Raw genomic sequence first — 6,232 nt, 5'->3', positions numbered from 1 at the left:
CGATATTGGAATGATATTTCTTTCAACAAATATAAAATGCAATTTAAGCACACTGAGTAAGTTTGAACCCTTGCCTTTTGAAATACATTACAGTCAGACTGGACTTTAGGTTTTTCAACACTTATAAAAAAAAGTGTGTGTTTAATGGTGTGTTTCCTTTTGAAAATTAATCTATGTATCAAAACTTTTACCTTATTCTTTTTTCATACTTTATATAAATGGTGCAAAACATGCCATTTTGAAAGAAATTTTCGAAATGTAGCTGGCCTGTACTGTCACCTTTACACAATCCATACCATATGCATTACGCCATGTAACATAGCTTATATCTCAGTGAAAGAGAGCTAAACTGTTCTCTGTTTGAATAGGTTTTGTAGAGTGGGTTTTTTTCCTTCAACTGAGAGGAAATCTATCTAAATAGTCATAGTTCTAACACTTAAGAGATATAACTTCTTTTCATATGCTTAAGAAGTTGGGACTTCCCTGGTGACTCAGAGGTTAAAGCATCTGCAACGCGGGAGACCTGGGTCGGGAAGATCCTCTGGAGAAGGAAATGGCAACCCACTCCAGTATTCTTGCCTGGAGAATCCCATGGACGGAGGAGCCTGGTGGGCTACAGTCCACGGGGTGGCATAGAGTCAGACACAACTGAGCGACTTCACTTTCACTTTCTTTCATTTTAAGAACAGTTAACACCTGTCTGATCTAGGTTTGATCCAAGCTAAATATCTCCCAAGAATATGATGGATGGTGTATGAACCTTGGAGCCCAATAGATCTATGTTCAAAATCTCTCCTCTGGAGTCTGAAGCTGGAATTCTATGCCCAAGTTATTATTCAAGTTTGAGGGCATTTTCAAACATTCGAAGATTCAGTTGACCACTCATGATCTTACCTGAAAGTCTCCTTAAAGGTTTTCCTCCCATGAAATTTAAAAGCATCAGTAAGTACACCAAATCAAATAAACAGAAGTCTATCTAACCATAGACTATAAAACATTGTATAAAATGAAAATACTCCAATGATTTCAACAGGAGAGGTGTGGAAGAAGAAACGAAAGAATTGAAACTAATTATCTTGGCAACAAGCTTGTCATGTTCTGGTGCAGGATACAGAAATTCACCTTTACTCTCACCAGCTAGTAGCAATTTAAGTGTTATATAAAGAGTAAGACGACGCAATTCATCCCTAAGTATCCGGAGAAATGAAAACATGCCCTCACAAAGCTATTCATAATTGTTTTATATTAGCCCAAACTGGAAAAAAAAACACCGAAGCCCATCAACTGGTACTTGAGATTGTATGCTATATCCATTTGATGGAAATTTAGCAAAAGAAAACAGGCATTAAGAAAAAGAAGCTACTGAACACAGCAATACAGATGAATCTCAAAAACACTAAGTAAAAGAAGTGAGAAAAATTACATACTATATGATTTCATTTATGTGAAATTCTAGGAAAGACAATTTCCATATCTTGATAAAGCAGATCAGTGGTTACCTCGTGCTGAGAGGAGACTGCAAAAGGACAAGGTGAAAGTTGTGGGCAAAATGGAAGTGTTCTGTACCTTAACGGTAGTTACACGGTTATGCTTTTGTCAAAACTCACGGAAGTGTACACTTAAGATGGGAGTATTTTTTATTATATGTAAAATATACCTCAAAAGGGACTTCCCCAGGCGGCATAGTGGTAAAGAATCCACCTGTTTTCTGACTCATTGGAAAAGACCCTGATGCTGGGAAAGATTGAAGGCATGAGGAGAAAGGGACGACAGAGGATGAGATGGTTGGATGACATCACCAACTCAATGGACATGAGTTTGAGTAAACTCCAGGAGTTGGTGATGGACAGGGAGGCCTGGCGTGCTGCAGCCCGTGGGGTCGCAAAGAGTCGGATGACTGAGCGAATGAGCTGACTGAAAGAATCCACCTGCAGTGTTGGAGATGTGGGTTAGATCCTTAGGTCAGGAAGATCTGGAGAAGGAAACAGCAACCCACTCCAATATTCTTGCCTGGGAAATCCCATAGACAGAGGAGCCTGGTGGGCTACAGTCCATGGGGTTGCAAAGAGGACATGACTTAGCGACTAAAACAACAATACCTCTAAAGAATATACCCTTATATTTAAAAATACAAGGATCCCATCCGAAAAATAAAAATGTAACTGCAGCCACTACAGAGGAGCAGGTATTTGGGGTGATGGGGTTTTCATCTCCAGAGTTAAGCTCACGGAGCCAGAAGGCTTAGCGCCAGCCACTCTAGCCCCCTGGCCCAAGTGCCAGCCATGGGTGAGCGAGCGCTCAGATGGCTGTAACTCCCAGCCTTCAAGCTACCCCAGCTGACACCAAGTGGAGCTGATCCTCAAGTCTGAACAATTCCCTTCCTTTTTGTCAGTGTTTCAGAAGTACAGAAGTTTCATGCTTGCTTGAAACTGCCCTTCTAACCTTCCTCATTTCTGAATACATTGCTTCCAGTGAAACTATGCTATCACCTAACTCACCTGATACACAGGGTGGAGCTTATAAAATTAAGACAATCTTTTTTTTTTTTTTTTCAATAAGGCCTGGAGTTTGAAACTATTATCTCATGAGGAACTCAGGAAAATTAACTTTGAGATTCAAAGGTCATTAGGCATCATTATCAGTTTAATATTTTGAAAATGTTGCAACTACATGGCTTATCAGGACAGAAACTAGACTGTAGTTGGTTCCTACTTGCTCATTGTATACCCATTTGCTGCAAAGCTGAAGGTGGTGCCTGCAACTGCCTGCATGCATGCTCAGTCGCTTCAGTCGTGTCTGATTTTGCAACTCCATGGACTGTAGCTTGCCAGGCTCCTCTCTGTCCATGGGATTCTCCAGGCAAGAATACTGGAGTGGGTTGCCATTTCCTTCTCCAGGGGACCTTTCTGACTCAGGGATCGAACCCGGGTCTCTTGTGTCTCCTGCATTGGCAAGTGGGTTCTTTACCACTAGCGCCACCTGGGACGCCTACTATGCAATCGCCTACTATGTTATTATCACCTAAAGAACATTTCTTTTCCTAGACTAACAGTGGTGATCATTTTGAAATGTATGGAGGACTACCTCGGTGGACTAGTGGATAAGACTTATTTCTTGTTCAGTCGCTGAGTTGGGTCCTACTCTTTGCGACCCCACAGATATAGCCCACCAGCCTCCTCTGTCCATAGAACACGCCACACAAGAATCCTGGGGTGGGTTGCCATTGCCTTCTCCAGGGGAATCTTCCTGACCCAGAGATCGAACCCAGGTGTCCTGCATCGCAGGCAGACTCTTTACCACCTCAGCCACCAGGGAAGTCCTAGTGAAGTCGCTCAGTCCTGTCTGACTCTGCGACCCCATGGACTGTAACCTATCAGGCTCCTCCAACCATGGGATTTTCCAGGCAAGAATACTGGAGTGGGGTGCCTTTTCCTTCTCCAGAGGGAAGTCCTAGAGATACTGCTAAACAACCTAAAAAGCACAAGGCAACCACCCCTCCCCCACCACCATAACAAAGAATTATCCAGTCCAAACTGTCAACAAGCCTGAGAGAAACCCCGAACCAGCTCATCTCTCCCTGGTAATGCCCTCCGATGAATCTCCCCTCTCACTTCAATGAACTGTGCCTCCCACCTCAGCAATTCCTACACGGATTCCTACACGGATTTTGGGTCCCAAAGACTGGCACCACCTCTGAAATCCTAAGACTATGGTCCCTTTCTCTTCATGACTCCTCTCCTGCCAGCTGTCTCCCTTGCCCCCTCCATGGTGGTTCTTTGACTTCATTCAAACCTAGTTCATCATAGGGACCATTTAGGCCAATTTCTATTTTCATTTATTTTTTGTTTGTACCAAGTAGCTTGTGGGATTTTAGTTTACCGACCAGAGATTAAATCTGAGCCCTTGGCAGTGAGAGCACAGAGCCCTAACCATTGCACCACCAGGAATTCCCTCTAGTATTTTTTAAAAGATAAACAAAAAAACCCAGATACAATTAAATTTCATCATGTTTTATTCAAAATGTCAGTATTAATCAATATGAAGTGAAGTCACGCAGTCATGTTCGACTCTTTGTGATCCCATGGACACCAGGGTCTTCTATCCATGGGATTCTCCATGCAAGAATACTGGAGTGGGTAGCTATTCCCTTCTCTAGGGGATCTTCCCGACTTAGGGGTCGAACCTAGGTCTCCTGCATTGCAGGCAGATTCTTTACCGTCTGAGCCACCAGGGAAGCTCATTAATCAATACACAAAATGATCAATGGAACATTTAACTCTTTTTTTTGAATTTTGGGCCCAGATGGCTCAGATGGTAAAGAATCTGCTTGCAATGCAGGAGACTCCAGTTTCGATTCCTGCGTTTAGAAGATCCCCTTGGAGAAGGAAATGGCAACCCACTTCAGTATTCTTGCCTGGACAGAAGAGCCTGGCAGGCTACAGGCCAGGCGGTTGCAAAGAGTCGGACACAACTGAGCAACCGACGCTTTCACTTTGATATTTTACTTTTTTCTAAACTGGCATAAATAAACGCAATAAAATTTTGAGCATTATCTTTCATCTACTAGTCTCGCCAAATTCATTTAGTAACTAACATTTGTAGGTTATTTTTCACACATATAATCGTATCATTTGTGAGCAATGACAATATTATTTCTTTCATTCTAATATTTATGCCTTTTCTTTCTCTTATGAGCAAGTTAAACCGCCCCGCCCCCGCCCCGCCCCCTCCGCCCCCGCCCCGGCCGGTAGAATGCTGATAGGAGTGGGCTGGCAAGAGCTCTTGCCTTGTTCTCAGCCACCAGAGAGGAATTCTGTGGCCAGCCATCACCACCTGATTTTGTTTTCTTAAGTGCTGGGGCACTCTGAAATCCTGTGTGTATTTTACTCTTACAGCACATTTCTGTTTGCACCAGCAGTATTTTCCATGTGCTCAGGAGCCACGCATGTCTAGAGCCTACAGACTGGATGGTGCCGTTCTCCACTTCACTTCCTTCACAGGGATATTTGGTCTAGACCCTGAGGTGTGTCACGTCAGTCACCCTAACATCAGCACCCTAAGCTCCCTAGTCCTAATATGCTTGTGTTCAGTAGCTTCAGTCGTGTCCAACTCTTTGCAACCCCATGGACTGTAGCCCACCAGGCTCCTCTGTCCATGGGATTCTCCAGGCAAGAATACTGGAATGCGTTGCCATGCCCTTCTTCAGGGGAATCTTCCTGACCCAGCGATTGAAAACTGCGTCTCCTGGGTCTCCTGCATTGCAAACAGTTTCCTTACTGCTGAGCCACTGGGGAAGCCCAGTCCTAGTATAGTTCTGTTAACTGCATAATCCCAGGTTCGGGATGATTCAAAATTCTCACTCCTGGAAACACCTACATAACTGTAAACTGGAATCACCTCTTAGCTGCTCTATCACCTTTGCTCACAATAGCTTCACTTTGCGTTTTGAAAACAATACTCAAAACTTCACCACTCAGAATTTTACTGTATAAAATAAATAAGTATAAGAACTAATAAATAAATAAAAATCCTGACTTAAAAAAATCTGCTTCAAGATTTCCATAGTCTATAGATGACGATTTTCTGTTTCACAGAGAAAACAGAGACTGTCGAGATTCCTTCTCCTTCTTTTTCTCTAATATTATGTACATCCATCCACATTTTTACTTTCTCTGCTGGTCTCCAAAGCAAACGTGTTTGTTCCTCATCTAGTCCAATGCTAATCCTCTTCCTGGGCTCTGGAAGCCACCTCTTCATCTCAAGCAGACCTTCCTGGTTCCCTTGCCTCTAGCATTTTCAGCCTCTCTTTCCTTTTCATCGGTTTATATTATCCGTCAACATATAACTACGATTTCCCCATTAACAGAATACTTGTGTATAAGCTTGTGCTTTCCTCTACCCCATGGTTATCACCCTTTCTCCTTCTCTTTATGGGTAAGTTTGTTTTTTTTTTGGTCGCTCCAGGTGTTAGTGGCACCAAGTGGGATCTATTCCTCTGACAAGGGATCAAATCCCGGCTCCCTGCTTTGGGAGCCCAGAGTCCTAACCACTGGACCACATGGCCAATCCCTATGGCCAAGTAGCTTGAAAATATCCTACGCTCCTGGATTCCTCTGACAGTCCCACTTCAACTATTGTAATCTTCTCCCTCATCGCATCCAGACTACTTTCTTCAAGATCACTTATGACGTTGTGTTGCTAAACACAATAGGCTCTCTTCAGACTTTGTAAC

The sequence above is a fragment of the Ovis aries genome, chromosome 10, assembly GCF_016772045.2.
Source record: "Ovis aries strain OAR_USU_Benz2616 breed Rambouillet chromosome 10, ARS-UI_Ramb_v3.0, whole genome shotgun sequence".
Taxonomy (NCBI): Eukaryota; Metazoa; Chordata; class Mammalia; order Artiodactyla; family Bovidae; genus Ovis; species Ovis aries.
The sequence above is the reverse complement of the archived record's forward strand: the minus strand, read 5'-3'. Positions refer to the sequence as shown.